This window comes from Larimichthys crocea, unplaced genomic scaffold (genome assembly GCF_000972845.2).
Source record: "Larimichthys crocea isolate SSNF unplaced genomic scaffold, L_crocea_2.0 scaffold503, whole genome shotgun sequence".
In the NCBI taxonomy this organism is placed as follows: Eukaryota; Metazoa; Chordata; class Actinopteri; family Sciaenidae; genus Larimichthys; species Larimichthys crocea.
In genome coordinates, this window is record NW_020856548.1 from 43,405 (window position 1) to 62,206 (window position 18,802).

The 18,802-nt window shown below is 42.2% G+C and overlaps 1 long non-coding RNA gene across 1 annotated transcript; it reads left to right on the forward strand.

The window, feature by feature from the left end:
- The first annotated feature begins 1,743 nt into the window (after positions 1–1,743).
- Positions 1,744–5,702, forward strand: LOC113745162 (uncharacterized). Its single transcript, XR_003462007.1, has 2 exons — positions 1,744–1,992; positions 5,129–5,702. It is a non-coding gene; the product is annotated as an uncharacterized LOC113745162 (long non-coding RNA).
- Positions 5,703–18,802: the final 13,100 nt, after the last annotated feature.

An 18,802-nucleotide genomic window follows, 5' to 3' on the forward strand; every position in this document is an offset into this window, starting at 1 on the left:
TGTAGATAGACGACCGCTCTGCCGTGGGCGACGAGACACGACTGATGTGTTTGTCAATATCTGCACTTCATAAGGTAGCATAAATTTAGATTAAAGGAAAGGGACGCGGTAGAGCCATGCCTCACATAGGTTTCTTGTAGAATAGATCGTTAAGTGTGATGTTGTGTTTGTTGTTATATGGGGATTTTTATTTAAAGGTTAAATATATTGACAGGCCGAGAAGGACCCCTCCTCCCCTCTTTGCCCTTTCTCTGTTTCTCTGTCTCGGTTGAAAGAGACGTCCAGCGCTGCGAACTGTAATGTGTGTGTCTTTGTGTGTGTGTGGGTGTGTGTTTGGAGTATGACCACTTTAGTTTAAAACTATGCCATCTTCCTGTGTAGGTATTATCGATTAATAAAAATTAACTATTGCTATATCATTAGAATTTAGCTTATGAAATATATTGTCGGAAGACATCTTTTTTATGGATGAATATGAGCCTTTAAAGACATTGTAAAATCTATGAGCCTTTTTAAGGACGTTTGTAAACTATAATGAGCTTTATTAAGGATGGGTTTCTATAAAGATTTGAATGACTTGCCATGAGAAATAAAATAAATAAATGAAATAAATGAATAAATAAATAATAAATAAATAAATAATAAATAAATAAAAAATAAATAAATAACAAATAAATAAATAAAGAGTTTAATAAAATATATAAGGAGTGGAAGAGATTAATGTATACCTTTATAGAAGATAACCATGATGAGAAGAGTGAAGAGTGTGATAGTTGCTGCGGTTGGAGGATTTGAAGATTGTGGAATGCATTGCGAGGTTGGGTGGTTGAAAAGAAGATGTGGCATGGAGGTTGGGTGCTTTAGAGCGCATAAAGTGCGGACGGGAAAAAGGGGTTACAAAATGAATTGAATTGAATATGAGGACAAAAGCTAAAATCTAATTCTTGTTTTTTCCATTGTTCCTTGCATCTGTGGGAGAGACACGGAGAGAAAGGCGGAGGCTGAACAGGGCCCGTTCAGTGACGTCAGAATCCAGCGCGACCACTGCCCAAGGCCAGTACTGTTTTTGTTCACGAACTCTTGCTATACCTGCTGTTTTGAAAATATGCATTTATGAGCATTAGATGACCAAAATTTGGGGGTATTCTACAATTTGAAGTGGGTAATAGCATATCCTGCTTGTGTGTGCTATCTTGAAAAAGCTTGGCAACAGACTGACCAGTTAAGAAGGTGTTATATTGTGGATTGCAACTGTGATGCTTTGTTGTTTGTGCATTTCCTGCTGTGTGGTGTCTTCAGTGCTGACTTGTGGTGTATGATTGGATTTGTGATTCTTTTAAGACCTAGAAGTAAGAAGCTGTAAGGGTGGTTGCTTGCTTTGTTGTCAGTAGCTGCTACTTAGATCCCTTGAAGTTCCTTGGAGTTGGCAAATTTTATTTTGGGTTCATTGACTGTGGCAGAAAATAGTGATACATCTAATTACGTAATTTGGCCTCACACACATGCTACTTGTTTGATGAATTGATTGGTTCAAATAGTTGATAATTTGAGTAACTCTATTAGTAATGAATGTGATTGAATTGATTGACTAGTTGGGTTAACTACTTAATTGGTTGATTGATTTAATTCATTGATAGTTTGAGTGACCTGCTTAATTTCAATTAGTTGATTTGATTGATTCATTGATTAGTTGATTGCTTTGATTAATTAGTAGATTGATTTAATTCATTGATTGTTTGATTAATTAGTTTCAATTGATTGATTTGATTGATTGATGGATTTAGTTGATTGATTGGTTGTTTAATTAGTGTACCGTACAAAAAAGAGTAACATAAAACAGCTAAAATTACGAAAAAGAATAGTAAAACCGCTAAAGGAATCACAATACCCGTATTGGTATCAGAACACACACCCATTGCACTTCTGGGAAGAGATGCATTGTGCAGGTTGAACTGTGTGATAAAATGTACACCGGACGGCTGTCTGGTGGAGGTACCAAGTGATACTATTTACCAAGCAATGATGGCAGTGGAGACTGAAGCTTCTTCAGTACTTTGGCTTGGAAATCTTAGTGCAGAACTTTTGGAGCCAGCCAGAGTGTGGGAGAAGTTTATTGTGGCTAATATGCCTGATGCTAGAACACCAGAGTATCCATTGCATTGCACACTTAAGTATTTTAAAGATGATGTCCAGCCAGATTTACATGAATGGTTGAGGAATCAACCAAAGCAGATTCCCCTTAACTCTTGTTGCATCATTTTGGGTCCACAAGGAGCGGCTATGCGGATAACCAGAAATGAGTATTCAGATAAAGAATTTGTGATTGAGAAGAGTGTGCCACATCTAACCCTGTTTATCTCTGAGGAGTATGAGCAGAAGCATGTAGGAGACATGATGGTAGAAGCAGAGGAAGCTATTTTCGTTCAAAGGAAAGAGAATCTTGCTGTTTGGAGGAGTGAAGACCAGCGGTTTATCAAAATTATGATTTCAAGGGAAAGGACAACCACAGATTGTGAGGATGACCCATGAGTCGATCTGCAGTGCCAAGGTAGATCTAGCCACCAAGAAAGAAGAAATGTTGCGACAGGTTCCAGAGTGTTTGTGGTCTCAACATAGCACAGATATTGGACTGGTTAAGTCAGCTCAACCAGTGAGAGTTGACCTCAGACCAGGAGTTAAACCTCCTTGGAAGGATCAGTATCCACTGAAGGAGGAGGCAATCCGTGGGATTGAGCCACAGATCGAAGGCCTTTTGAAAGCAGGTGTGTTAAAGATAACACAAAACCCTCAGAGCAATACACCATTGTTGCCTCTGAAGAAACCAGATGACTCCTACCGCTTGGTACATGATCTAAGAGCAGTAAATGAAGTGGTAGCTGATTATCCAGCAGAGGTGCCAGACCCACATACTGTGTTAGCTCAAATCCCACCTGATGCAGCATGGTTTACGGTTCTGGATTTATGTGGAGCATTTTTCAGTGTGCCGCTTGGCCTAGAGAGTCAGGGTTTGTTTGGATTCACATACAATGGAAAATTCTATGAGTATGAGAGATTGCCACAAGGGTTCAAGCATAGCCCACACATTTTTAACAAAGTGCTGAAGGATGATTTGGTAGGAATAGATCAAATACTAGAAAGTACTGTCATTCAATATATGGACGACATTATCATCTGTTCACCGGATGAAGAAACATGCCACAAGGACTCAATTAAACTATTGCAGGATTTGACCGAGAAGGGTCATAAGGCTTCTCGGAAAAAGCTGCAGTATTGCAGGGAGAAGGTAGTGTATTTGGGTCAAACAATAACGCAGGGACACAGGAGCATATCAGGTAATCAGCTTAAGGCTATTTGTAAGGCTCCAAAGCCTAGAACAGTCAGAGAGATGATGACATTTCTTGGTATTGCTGGATATTCCTCAGCATGGATAGAGGACTATGCTAGGCTAACAGGGCCTTTGAGAGCCATGATTAAACATACAGGTAACACCAAACTTCATTGTAATCTTTCCTGGACAGAAGAAGGCCTTTTGGCTTTTGAAACAGTCAAGCAGAGGTTACAGGAGGCCCCAGCATTGGCACTTCCGGACTACTCTAAGACTTTTTTGTTGTATGCGTCCACCTCAATGGGAGGTAAATATGCGTGTGCAGTGCCTTGTCAGCCAACAGGCACAGGGATAAGTCCTCAACCTGTTTCCTATTACTCTACTGCATATTCAGAAGTAGAAATGGGGTTGCCACTATGTTATAGAGCAATGGTTGGAGTCTCCCTTATGTATGATAAAGCATCAGCTGTTACAATGGGGTATCCGGTGACTATTCTGACCCATCATAGTCTCAGGAATCTTTTGAATTATGGTAAATATACATTAACCATGCCGAGGCTTAGAGAATATCATAGGCTTCTAGAGCAAGAAGATGTTACTTTAGCGAGGTGTGTCACAGTGAACCCAGCTGAAACGTTGCCAACTCCAGAGGACGGTGAGCCACATGATTGTGTTCATGAGGCAGAAAAGTATTCAAGGCTTAGGTCGGACTTACAAGCCCTCCCATTGCATGAGGCAGACTTAGAGTATTGGACAGATGGATCTTGTTATCGTGTGAGAGATAAGTTGAGTGCAGGATATGCCATAGTTAAAGCCCAAGCAGATGAGTTTGTTGTGGAGAAGGCTGAAACAATACCACAGCCGGCGTCTGCGCAGCTTGCAGAGCTGGTGGGGTTAACTGAAGCATGTTTGTTAGCTGAAGGCAAGCGAGTGACGATTTATACAGATTCTGCCTATGCTCACAATGTGTGTCATCTGTTTGGGTCAGTGTGGAAGAGCCGAGGGTTTAAGAAAACCGACGGTTCCCCCATACAACATCACTAAACAAACCGAGAAGCTAATGGTGGAAGTAAATACCCCTTCCACCCATACCGCCTTAGAGAAGAAACCTCCTCCTTATGACAAGAAGGTAGAGTTTCAAGAGATATATCCTCAGCTCCCAGTGACTTCTCAGGACGGTGGTTATCAAATCATGGATGATGAGGATAGAATAATTGAAACCGGACGAGCGGATACTCTCATAAGGATGTATCCAAGCGCCAAAAGTAAAAAGACAACGTTACAACGGGAGACAAAATGTGCGTCGCGGTATAGAAAGACACAGGTTGGGGATGACACCAATCAGAGCGACTCAGAGGGAAACTTGGGTGGTTACAGTTCTGCAGTCAGGCGGATATTAGCTAGGGCAGAGAGGAAGGTGGACAATAAGAACAAGGAAAAGAAACAGGCCATAGTCATACAGAGCAGCCTCAGTTGAGTCAGCCTTTGTCATTAAATCAGGGTTTGCCACAAGCACCTCAGCCAACTTCAGTGGTTCCTGTAGTTGCATATCCACAGCCGGTTATTGGTCAAAAGCAAATTTGGAGAGGAAGTTAGGAGAAAGATTATGAAGGAGTATGGATTTTGGGCACCATATTTGCTTGAACGGATTGACTATGTCATAGGCAGATGCACAATCTGTTTGGAAAATAATGTTCTAAGGGGGGTGATGGTTCCACCCGGTCACATTCCGACGCCAAGGGGTCCTATGCGAGAGCTAGTTGTGGACTTTGTTGACATGATCAAACCGGTCGGGGGTAAAAGGTACCAAGTGAACCGATTTTCAAGATGGCCTGAAGCTTGTCCAACTAAGCAGAGGGATGCTCAGTCATTTGCCAAGTTTTGCCAAAGTTTTTATGTAGAAAGGTTATAAGCAGGTGGGGGCTTCCAGTTTGGATATCCTCAGGTAATGGTAAAGAGTTCGTTGACAAAACAGTAAAATTGATCTTGTAACAAATTGTGAATAAGACAGTGTCTTGGTGCTGTTTATCACCCGCAGAGTCAAGGAATGTGTGAAAATTAATGGGGTTTTTGAAAATCATATTCTTCATGTATAATATACTTATAGTTGTAACATTTATTTCTAGTTATTTAGTAGGGGTACGGTAGTGATTGGGGTTAAAGAGGGGTAGTAGTCAATGCAATTCATATGTTTGCAGGAACGTTATATTGGGTATAGAAATTGTATTGATGTTTTCAAATGATATGTGTTATTTCTGCAAAGATACTGGTTGGTGTTTTCTGTTTCCCTCAGAACAACAGTGGGGGAGGACCGCCATGAGGGTGGTCGATGATTCAAGGATCCCAAGCTGTTAGAGGGATTCAGAGACACCGATAAGAACAATCGCAAAGGACAAATAACCCTGGACTCTGGACAAGGACATTGTGAGAATGTCCAGAGTAAACATCATCACAACTTGGAAATCAAATAGGCATTAATCAACACTGTGGAGGAACTGTGAGCCCGATGAGTGACAAAGAAGAACGGAAACGGAACAGAAATGCATGTATATGATGTTAATCTGAATGTTAATCTGTACCATATGTAGGTGCTTTAATTGATACCAATATATAATGAGTAAAATTATTGGATTGGAGTACTATATGTGGCCGCCTGAGGCAGAGGGGCCGTGAAAGAATTTTCCTGTCTAGATTGATGGACGGATGTTTCGGAAAGATGGCTGCCAGACAGGTTTTTCGCTTTCACACTCCATTCAAAATGCTGTATGGTTAAGATTATTCTGTGAGGGGTTAGCATTGTAAACGTATATTTTGTTATCGGGACTCTATGTAGTCCCGAAGGGGGGAATATGAGGTGTCTGAGCATAGATGCGCATAGTCTTAGCATAGTCTTATATTAATGCTGAGGCTTGTGTAGACATGTGTCTTATTGTAAGATGCCTGTTTGGTCACAAACCAAGGCTATTGACCTAGGGTCATATGACCACCGCCAGTCCGGAGCCCTGACGAAAAGACTTCTTTAAGACCACTCCTGGAGCCAGAGACTAATCAACTGGGGGTTAGACTTCTTTAGACCACTCCTGGAGCCAGAGACTATTTTAACTAGGGGTTATTCTACAATACCTGTGTAGTCACAGGCTGATGTCCTGTCCACATCTGGGGCAGGGGCTATCTGTCCGAGAGGTCAGACAGGCCGGAGCCTCTGAGTTCTCTTTAGATGAATTGAGAGGAGTCAGGTCAAAAGTTAAGCCTATAGGGGTTTTTTTCCTGGGAAGGACTGTTTATTATCTTTCTGTTTCTTTGGTCTTAAGTAACTTCATTGTATGTTTGCCGGGGCTCTTGTTACTGCATGTCATGGGAGCACAAAATAACTTATATAAAGGCTTGTCCGGCATAGGTCGGGGAGAGTCTCTTCATCATTCGGCCAGGAGCTCCCAAGTAAGTTTTACTTTACGTACTGAACTTGTTGTAATAAACTTATACAACTAAGACGGTGTCGGCGGAACTTCTCTTCAAACATCAGCATCACCACCGAAAATACACTACACTATAACAAGCTTACTGGCTAACACTGCTACTGCAGTTTTAGCCAGTATATATATGCCATGCATATATATATATTATATATATATTGGTTTTATTCTTTTTACAGCCTCTCTTGTTGGCATGTCGGAGGATGTAAAGAAGGGACTCCATTGCCTGCTCCTAAAGAAAACAAACTGAACTGAAAGCTATATTGGTTTTATTCTTTTTACAGCCTCTCTTGTTGGCATGTCGGAGGATGTAAAGAAGGGACTCCATTGCCTGCTCCTAAAGAAAACAAACTGAACTGAAAGCTAAAATGCTAAAAGTCAAGGACTATTACCAGAGAATCCTCAGCCACCAACCACTCCTGGAAACAGACGACGAGGAGGAGGTGGAAAATTCAGAGGATGCTGCTGAGAGTGACTTCAGCACTTCTGATGAAGATTGAGAGAGTGTGTGTATGTGTGTGTGTCACCATTGATATTATGACTGATAAAATAAAAAGTTAATCACTTCTCTGTTTAATGTGCTTTTTATAATGTCTGTTTTTAGACAGAGCTTGTTATCAACAGACCTTTTGAGAAGGAAAACTGGAATTTCCTGTGTGCACTTTACGCTGGAGCTGTACTGTGTATATATTCATATACAGTAACAATTTTATTCATGGAAAGCTTTCTGGGCTGCTCAAAGGATCACAAAAGCACCATGCAGCACACTCACCATGTGAGTTTTGTTCAGTGTTTTGTCGAAGAAATCATCAAAGTCGAATTGACATATTTGCTAGGGTGTGTTTTATTAAAAAGCATGCCGTCACACTGGTGAATTGACAGTCACAGAACATATCTGAGCCACCTCAAGCTGACCCCAAGGTCAAGGCCATATCCCCTGATAACTCATCAACACTTTGACGTAGGGGCCTGAAATCCGCACCCGCGCATTGGGACAGCATGACCACGGTGTCGAGTTTCAGACCTGTGCACCCTTCGGGAGGGTCAGAGGTCAGCCGTTCTGTACTTAACAAGGCCTAGTAGTTCAGGCTTAAAAACACCTGTTTGGTTTGTGAATAACTCATCAGCGCTTTGAGGCAGGAGGCTGAAATCTGTAATGTGTATCTGAAATGTGTATCAGGACGCAGGGTCTGATCAGGGCCCCTATTTTCACCCCGTACCCCCTTTGGAAAGGTCAAAGTTCACCCGTTCTGGACACCTTTTTGGGAATAACTTGACAATGCTTTGAGGTAGGAGGCTGAAAGTTGACTATGTCGTACGCCGTGGAGCCTTCTGCTGGGATTTTTTGGTCCTGTCACAATCCCATCACTGTAGAGCTAGTTAGCTTTCTAGAAGGCCTACAGAGTTGGGACTTTGGGAGCCTGACCCAGACCTCCATTTAGAATAGCACAGTGAGTTTCATGCAGTTCGGTGCATTTTTTTGGCGGCAGCGAGGGCGCAGATTTGTGTAACTGTGTCCTTTCTCGGCCCCGCCCATCGAAAAGCACTGGGCCGACGTGGACCAGACCAATATCTATCCACTCGTCTCATGTCCCTGAACAACATACTAAAATTTCAGACCCGTGCGACTTGTAGAAACACATGTCCTCCAAAACCTCCACGCAGGTCAGAGGGTATAAGACTGTATGATTCTGACAGGACCCCAATGATTCAGGAATCCAGACGGGGCAAAAAAAATTCTACTGGATTTGTGGTTTTTTTTACACCGGTTCATTATTCAGGGCCCCCGGGGGATCCTCTGTTCCAAATCTGGGGCCCCTGGGGTCAAAGGCTGCCGCGTGGCGGCCAAAAAGACACGTTTTTTTTGCGAGTCCCCCAAATCTGACCCTCTTCTTTTCCGGTCACTATCTCCTGATAACTCATCAAAGCTTTGAGGCAGGGGGCTGAAATGAATTGAGTATGTGTATCTGGACGTGGGCCACAAACACTGTGCCAAGTTTCGGACCCGTGGCCCCTTGGGAAGGGTCAGAGGTCAGCCATTCTGTACTCAATGAGGCCTACTAGTTAAGGCTTTAACTCATCAGCGCTTACGAGTAGTGAGTATACATATCAGGAGGCATGCTGTATTGCTAGGCCTAAACCAACCTTGTTTAACCTATCAAATTATTGTCATAGATATAAAACTATTGATCGAGTTAAATAAATGATCCATTCAAGCCTTCATCAGCACACAAGATGTTAAACTATTCAGATGATGTTATCTCTATGTTCCTCTATAATTTTTCTAAGATCAAAATTGGATCAATAGACTTCCTAAACTGATATTTTACTACCCTACTTATACTGTGTACTTACACAGCCAAATATAAATAAATAATATTTAATTGTCCTATTTTGTATCTATTTTTTTTTCCGTGTGTGTGTGTATGTGTGTAATGAGAAGTAGACCACAAATGTGAGATAACGAGAGCTGTGAACACATTACGTGAGATATTATTGATCTATTGGATTCATAGATGTTTTATGTACTTAAGCCAGTTATAGTGAAACAGAGACTGACACTGACTGAAATGTGTATTCAATATTTTATTCTGAACTTTTATAATGAACTTTAACTTTATTTCTATTGTGAATTTCAACATGTTGAACTTTGAACTGGGAACTTGTGGTGCCAACTCAGCAACCTGTGGTGGGCTGTTTTACGGATAAGCTTGCGCAGGTTCCCATGTGTCATCCCACACTTTGCCACTGTCAGGAAAAGAAAACAACAACAACAACACACACACAATATAGGTTAAAAGGATAAGTTAGGTTGTGACATATAAGAATATCTAGGTTGAAATATATTTTATATTCATGTCATGCTTTATACAATTTCATTTGAATCCAAATTAGTCAAATCAAATCAAATTTTATTTGTATAGCCCAAATTCACAAAACACATTTTGCCTCAGAGGGCTTTACAATCTGTATAGGGAGTGACACCCTCTGTCCTTAGACCCTCAGTTCGAGTGAGGAAAAACTTGCCACAAAAACCCTTTTAACAGGGAAAACGGGTGGAAGAAACCTCAGGAAGAACCACAGAGGAGGGATCCCTCTCCCAGGATGGACAGACGTGCAATGGATGTCACGTGTACAGAACAAATCAACACAAACATATTGTACAATTACAATGACTGACAAAATGACAATGAATCACAATGAATGATAAAATGACTACTCTTAAAAGTGTTGACCGTGTCTGCCTCCTGAACCCTGAATGGTAGTTTGTTCCACAGAAAAGAAGCTTGATAGCTGAAAGCTCTGGCTCCCAATCTACTTTAGTCGAAATACATGAATTCAAATTGATGTGATAACTATTTTCAACAATATAAATGTCTGTTTCCAGTCCAACACGGTGGTTACTATCTACCATGTTGCGCAGGGCTTCCACTTCACTTTAACGTCTTTGTTTCCCTGAAAGACATGATATAAACAAACAATTAATTCAGAAAGACATACAAGTTGCATGTATAAAGGAGCTGTTAGACATTGAGCTGTTAGGATTTTAAAAGAACGTAAACATCAGGAAGGCAGGAAGACCAGGTAGTATCAGGTAGTATGTTCCTATTTCTCAGGAACTGAGAGGAATTGGAGCCAAATGCAGATTCAATGGCTGAATTAGTGTAGATCAATCAAGTACAAACGCTTATGGATAGTCAGGCAGGCACAGGTTAAAACTGGGAAGTCTCTGGGACTGGGACTGGTCCAGCATCAACATTTTCCACAGAGGATGGTCCAGCTGCTGGTGTCCCGTTTTTAGCTGCTTGTCGATGTTGTTCTGGTGAAGCTTGTAATTCTGCAAAATTTAAAATATTAAATATTCATTAAAAAGGGTTGTACAGTACACATAATAATTTTTTTTACAACAAGTTACAACTTGTAAATATTGGGATAAAATAAGTCATCTGACACCCTCACTGACCCCAATCAATTTAGTGCTTTTTTACATTGTACAATAATGAGTGTGAGTATAATTCCAGATAGCTAATAACTTAAATCCTCTGATGACACTGCTTCCCTGACTTTGTAGCGCATAGCATAAGACACATCAACCTAGTACTGTGACATATAGTTTTGTACAAGGGTGATGCTAACCACTTCAGGGAGGTAATTAGGTATGCTCTTATGAGAATCTTGGTGTTCATATTGATAACATGTTTACATATGTATTTGTTATACTAGAAAGTCTTGGAGAGAATTATCAGGTATGGTGTTCGAGAAAATTATTACAATTACATTTTTTAGTATAGTACAGAATATATAACATTATTTAAAGACTGCTTTAAAACTACAATGCTAATATAAACTAGTACTAACGTTAGCTAGTGTCTTTCACAGGTAGTTCTCTTGGTACACAGACTGCTCTCTGAAAATATTTTATAACTGATTAATAGTTCTGTCAACATGCAAATTACCCGCAGAGTTTACTTACTTACTACTTACTTGCCTGGGATCTGGCTCGTGTCACGATGAGAAATTCTCGTCGAAGGACCCTGACTTGAAACATAGGTTTACTACAACTCCCAAGATTCATTAAGTAGGTGAAGGGGCGTCATAAATCGTCGGTGGTCGAGCCTTATGGGTAGTGTAGGCGTTTCCGCCATCCAAAACAAAAGAATAAAAGTTTATTTCTCAGGCTAGAAGGAGAAAAAAACATACTGAGGGCCACAACATGAAGCTATCTTATTGTTGAATTATGAGTGACACTTTGGCGTGTTTGTGCTGAGAAACGTTGATGATATCATTAAAAGAAATCTTTAACATAGTGAGAAAAACTGTTCCGGGATGAAGGTCCTCGGTTGTCCAATCAGATTGTAGCTTGCAAATCGTCGGTGGTCGAGCATTCTGGGTAGTGTAGGCCTTTCCGCTATCCAAAACATACGAATAAAAGTTTATTTCTCAGGCTAGAAGGAGAAAAAAAAACATAGTGAGGGCCACAACATGAAGCTATCTTATTGTTAAATTATGAGTGACACTTTGGCGTGTTTGTGCTGAGAAACGTTGATGATATTATTAAAAGAAATCTCTAACATAGTGAGAAAAACAGTTCCAGCCAGAGGGTCCTCGGTTGTCCAATCAGATTGTAGCTTGCAGCGTCATGTATCGCTGTGGTCGGGTTATTATTGGAGTGAATGGATGGCTGGAGCTCTGCTCTGAGCGTCTCTTACCAGCGCAAACGGATTATACTGGAGTCAACTGACAACCCAGAGCGTTTCATACAGATGCGGAAGGGTACCTTTTACGTCGGTATCAGACGTCAAGGGGCGTGACAAATCGTCTGTATTTTACGCGTTGGGAATAAGAACGGGTTGGGTGTTAATGCGTAGGTGGACATCACAGAAGAGTAAGGTAGATGAGGACTGGAGCACTGTGTACCAGATTGTGCTGCCTGTAGGATGTCGCGAGCATGTGCTAAAGTTAGCACATGAGCACTTGTGCTCTGGTCACTTAGGTATCACAAAAACATATAATAGAGTCCTGAAACACTTCTTCTGGCCAGGGTTGAAAACTGATGTCGTAGGTTTCTGTGAAACATGTCATACCTGCCAGATTGTAGGAAAACCAAGTCAGGTAGTGCTTCCAGTCCCTCTGCGTCCAGTCCCTGCTGTTGGTGAACCCTTCGAGCATGTGATTGCTGACTGTGTTGGCCCCCTACCTCGAACTAAGTCCGGTAACCAGTTTTTGTTAACCGTGATGTGTGTGTCAACTCAGTTCCCTGAGGCTATCCCCTTATGAAAAATCACTGCCCGTGCTGTAACTAAGGCATTGACAAAATTCTTTACCACCTTTGGTTTACCGAAGACAGTGCAGACTGACCAAGGAACAAACTTCCTTTCAAAAACCTTCAGACAAACCTTGCAGTCTCTAGGGGTCTCTCATGCGGTGTCCAGTGCTTACCATCCTGAGTCACAGGGCGCTCTTGAACGCTGGCACCAAACATTGAAGTCCATGTTAAAAAAGTACTGTCATGATACAGGGAAGGACTGGGACGAGGGTGTGTCTTTTGCGCTTTATGCTATCCGTGATGCTAAGCAGGAATCTCTTGGGTTCAGTCCGGCTGAGCTTGTTTTTGGTCACAATGTGTGTGGTCCATTGAAAGTATTAAAAGAGCGGTTTGTGGCCCCTTCTCCTGAGTCTGACAGGTTGAGTTTTGTTTCTCGGTGTAGCGTGTGACCTTGTTGGCGAAGGAGGCTCTTTCTTCGGCACAGGTTGGGAAAAAAAAAAAGATAAAAAAATTTAGATTTGTACAGTGAGTATGTAATATGTGTGTATTTCATATACTGTAGTTGTATAGTATATGAAATATAACGCTGCTTATCTGAGCTGCGTTATTATGTGTATATATGTAGTACAACCAATTTGGAAAACCAAACCTGATGTTTGTTCTTATGGGAGGGAGTGTTACGACCGCTGGTCTGTGTTATTGTTTGTGTTCTCCTTCTTTTTCTCCTCTCCTCCTCCACTCTAGGGTCTGCCCCTTTTTCCTTTCGTGCTGATGAATGATCTGGGTTACCTGTGGACACTCAAGCGGGCGAGGCATATATAGGCAGGAGGTGGAGCCGTCTCTCTCTCTCTCTCTCTCTCTCTCTCTCTCTCTCTCTCTCTCATCCTGCGGTCGGCCTGTGGCAGAGACCGGGTGGTAACTGTGTGTGTGATCTGGTTCAGGAGTAAGCCACGTAACTGTGTGTGTGAACTGGTTCAGGAGTGAGCCGCGTAACTGTGTGTGTGATCTGGTTCAGGAGTGAGCCGTGTAAAAAAACTGGTGATTCGGCTCCCTGTGTTTTGTGGGAGCCCGTCCTGAGTTGATTCGTTTTCTTCTTTATTTTGCAAATAAACTCCTTTTCTTGGTTACATTGTCTACCGTTTTCTGTCAAGATTCCCGGTTATTTAATTATATGTTACTCCCCCATCCCCTGGTCCAACTGGGGACGTAACAATGTGGTGGAAGGTCATGCGGTTTTTACCGCTCGCTTGCTGGCTTGTATGGCACAAGGGGACTCACAATGAGTGAGTCAACAAGGTCTGTGTCAGTTGCTAGGGGACCAGGGCAAACCGATGAGAAATGGGCTACTGGAACAAAACACAGATGGACGAGGGCAGAAAATACAGAGTTGCTGGAATGCTACTATACAAGCAATCCCAGAGAGAAGGGATACATGTAGCGAATGTGGGACCATTGGATACTTTGAAACCCACAATCAAGGCTAACAAAGAAACATCCGTAATCTTAATCTGCTATCACAACTAGAGATTAATGAAATACAACAACGATGCTACGGCAAGGGGGAGCCAGGACGACAGGTCAGCGGGGAGATGTCATCATCATCCCCACAACCAGAGATTGGGTACCAAGCCCCAACATCTACCAACAGCCTCAACATCTACCAACAGCCTCAACACAAGAGCTGCTGACCTGAGAAGGAAGATCGTGACTCAACTGGAAATCTGGAGTCCCTGACGAATACCGAAGCTGAGTTGCCAAGTACCTTCAGAAGATCTACTAGTGGATGTGAATGCTGCTCTGAAGACAATCTCCACAAGAACCATCACTGAGACCAACAGTACAACAACAGTAATCATGGAGATGCTTGGATACAAGGTGGGCTTGGGACATAACAAACAGTACCCACCATGGAAGAGACGATTAGAGGCCAAGATAAAGACGAAGCACAGAGAGAAGTTAGCCAGCTAGCTGAACTGCAGAAAGGAAACATGGTGAATAAACCCAGTACAAACCCAAGTACAACTCCTCTCCATACCAGAGGCACTCGAAACTGCGAAACTGCGACTAACAGCTCTGGCCACCCGGTTGAAGAGATACACCAAGGAGGGAGAGGCCAGAAGAATAAACAAGTTGTTCTCCACTGAACCAGCCAAGGTGTACTCTCAGTGGCAGGGAAACAACAAACGGTCAGACCCGCCAAGAGCTGAGGTGGAAAAATACTGGAAAGACATATGGGAAAGAGAGGCATCACACAACACCAATGCCCAATGGTTAGTGGACCTAAGAGCTGAACACAGCAACCTCCCAGAACAAGAACCAGTAACCATCTCAATGGCAGACAAAGATGAAGAGCTGGACAGCACCAGGCCCCGACATGATCCATACGTACTGGCTGAAGAAGCTAACTGCACTCCATGAACGCCTAGCAGCACAGATGAACCAGCTGCTCAGGGATGGGACCCACCCAGTGGCTAACCCAAGGCAGGACAGTCCTAATCATGAAGGACCCCCAGAAGGGACCCATCCCATCCAACTACCAGCCAATCACCTGTCTCTGCCCAACGTGGAAGGCCCTGTCAGGCATCATTGCAGCAAAAATGAGTAAGCATGTGGCTCAATACATGAGCGAGGCACAGAAAGGAATTGGCAGTAACGCCAGGGGAGCCAAGCACTGTTGTGGAGAAATTGCTGAATTCAAAGGTCAATGGTGAGGTCAGGAGGGAAGAAAGTGTTCAGGAGCTTCTGATGTCTTATGCTGTATTATTTATTGACGCTTGGCCAAGGAAATTTAGAGACACTCTCAAAGTACACCTGAAGTGCTTGAGTCGGTCTCGCATTCTGACAAACTTGTGATGGTGGATCGACTTTAAACACAAAGATCACACCCCAAATACTATACGCCCAGAATTAGTCAAAGAGAATGTCTTTACTCTTGGAGGTGTTATTGTCAGCATATTCTAGTCTGGAGAAACAGATGTCTGTTTACGCAGATTGGAACGTCAATGTCAAGCTATCTACTATGTCTAGGAATGCAGCAACAGGCCTCTTCGACCCTGGCCACCACAGTGTTGAGATATGGTGGCACCTAGTCAAAGACAAACAATTACTACTGCCGAGGACCACAAGGCTCACACTTGACCTCAAGTAACCTAAGGATAGAAAATTCTATAACAAGCACCAGCTACTGGTTGATAGAACAGTCGCCCGAGACTGTAAGAAGAGACAGACCAACCTGTGCACTGCCTGGATTGACTACAAGAAAGCCTACGACTCAAAGCCGCACACATGAATACTGGAATGTCTGGAATTGTATAAGATCAACAGGAACCTAAGGACCTTCATCCAAAAATCAATGGAAATGTGGAAGACAACCCTAGAGGCCAAATCAAAGCCCATTGCCCAAGTCAACATCAAGTGCGGCATATACCAAGGAGATGCGCTATCACCACTGCTGTTCTGCATAGGCCTGAACCCCCTCAGTCAGATCATTACGAAGAGCAGGTACGGGTACCAATTCCGTAGTGGGGCAACAATCAGCCACCTGCTCTACATGGATGACATCAAGCTGTATGCCAGGAATGAGCAAGAAATAGACTCACTGATCCACACCACCAGGATCTACAGCGATGACATAGGGATGTCATTCGGATTAGACAAGTGTGGCCGGATGGTCTCAAAGAGAGGCAAGATGATCTGGACTGAGGGGATTGACCTACCAGAGGGCAGCATAGGTGATATCCAAGATACAACAAGTACCTTGGCATCCCACAGGCTAATGGAAACCATGAAGAGGCCACAAGGAAGTCAATAACGGCCAAATACCTCCAGAGAGTAAGGCAGGTCCTGAAAAGTCAGTTCAATGGTAAGAACAAGGTCCAAGCCATCAACATGTATGCACTACCAGTCATCAGATACCCCGCTGGCATCATAAACTGGCCAAAGGAGGAGATAGAAGCCACAGATATCAAGACTAGAAAGCTCCTCACCATGCATGGAGGGTTCCACCCCAAGTCCAGCACCCTTAGGCTATACACTAAGCGGAAAGAGGGAGGCTGAGGGCTACTGAGCGTCAAGGCCACGGTCCAGGATGAAACATAAAAAATACGAGAATACATTAGAAAGATGGCCCCGAAGGATGAACTGCTAAGTGAGTGTCTCAGGCAGCAGAACCCTGATGAGGGTGCAGAGGAGGAGGAACAGACAACCCTGAGGGACAAACCCCTACATGGCATGTACCACCGTCAGAGGAAGTGGCTGATATCAAGAAATCCTACCACACTGAAAAAAAAAGATATACTGGATTTACTTAAAAATGTTGTTTCAAGTGGTTCCACATAACTTTGTTAAGTAGATGTTAATAAACCAGTTTTCATACCATTTACCGAATATATTGAAGTATATTGTACAACAGTGATTTAAGTGACTTTAACTTAATTGGGTTACTTTCATTTTATGTATGAAGCCTAAATTACACTTAGGTGATATGGTTAAGTTCAGTGAATGAACTGGATATTCATTAAAGCAACACAGGGTTATTGAGTCAGAGTAACTTGATGTGGTTAAATTAATCTTAATTGAGTTTAGTTTGTCCAATTAAAATGTCAAAACGATAAAAATTGAAGAAAGCTATTAACAGAGGGGGGGAAATCACAACTTTTCTCAAAACAGCACTTTTATTAACCACTCAAAAGTAGCCTGTTATACAAAAACACTGCATAAAAATTCTTGTACTTGCACATGTTTGAACATTACATGTTTACCAATTAGTTTAATGTACTGTCATGAGCTGAGATTTAAAGAGCACCCATAACTACATTTTAACATAACATTATAAAGTGCCACAAGAACTTTTTTATTTTCAATAAACATGTAGGAGCCAAATTGGTCATTCTGTTTCATGAGTGTTGTACTCATTTGTGCCAGTAGGTGGCAGTACCTAATTAGGCTATTGCAAGAGTCTATATAGGTAGGTGGGATAATCAGTGCAGGCGTGCTTGCTGGGGAATCTATACGGTTTTTGACCATGCCAGGTGTACTATTGTTGAAAGTGAGTACTCGTGAAATTGCTGTGTGTATCAAAATAAATATGCAACATAATCAGTAATGGTTGGACATTGGCTGTGTTATGCACCTACACTGGCACGCGTACAAGCCCTTAAAATCACCAGCGTGCGCGTATAGTGACAAAGGGCCACTATAAAACATATTGCCAATAAATTCAAACTCTTAACTCCAGAAATGCCAAGGGCTATGCCTCTTGGGCAGGGGCCACAAGCTTTTACAGCATGAGGTTGTCCAAATCTTTTACCCAGTAGGTCTGACAGTGTGTACAATAAGAGGCAGCTTATAACAACTGGACCTGCACATAATTTGACACATAATCATGTCACTGAAAAATCATGACAAGAAGAACACTCCAACAATCTTAGGTAAATTTGGTATGTTAGGTATTAAATACAACACTTAAAAAGAACAAACCCCTCAGGGACATTGGGACCTCTCCTTCCTACTAGACTAAAAAGCATCAACAAGCAGCATTTGGTCCCCGGTCAGTAGTTTGAAAGCACTGCTTTAAAGTCCCATTTGAAACAGTAACCGTGAGAAATTACAAAAAAAATGTTAACAGTCAGAATTATAGCTCAAGTAGCCAAAATAACAAAAACATTACAGTGCACTGAATAGCCTCCAGGTCACAACACAATGGCTTCATCCATTCATTCCAGCAGTTTGTTTTTGAGTACCTGGATTTTGGTTGAAAGCCTGTGTGTATCAAGTTCCATCAGGATCTTTTGAATGAATTCAAACGTGTACCTGAGGTCAGTTGGATAGCTCAGGTTCAGGTCGTAGATGATACCAAACAGTAAGGCACAAGCAGTGGCGACATCTCTGAGTCCATGAAGCACCTCCACACCTTCAACTATGATACCAACATCTTCTGGAAGCTGATCAAGGATTCAAGGATTCAAGGATTCAAGGAGTTTTATTTGTCATTGCAACACATGTAAACATGGGATGGAACGAAATTGGTTTCCCCTGTTCCTGGAGCAGCCCAATATCAAATATAAAATAAAGAACATGAAATATAAAAAGTAAAGGCAAATTTAAATTTAAGAAAGTATATACAATAAATAGAAAAACAACAACAGTATAACACCATGGTGAGGTAGTGAGATGTGCAAGTGTCCAGGTTGTGCAAACAACTGCATTGTGCAAGTAATTGTAGTGCAAGTATTTTGT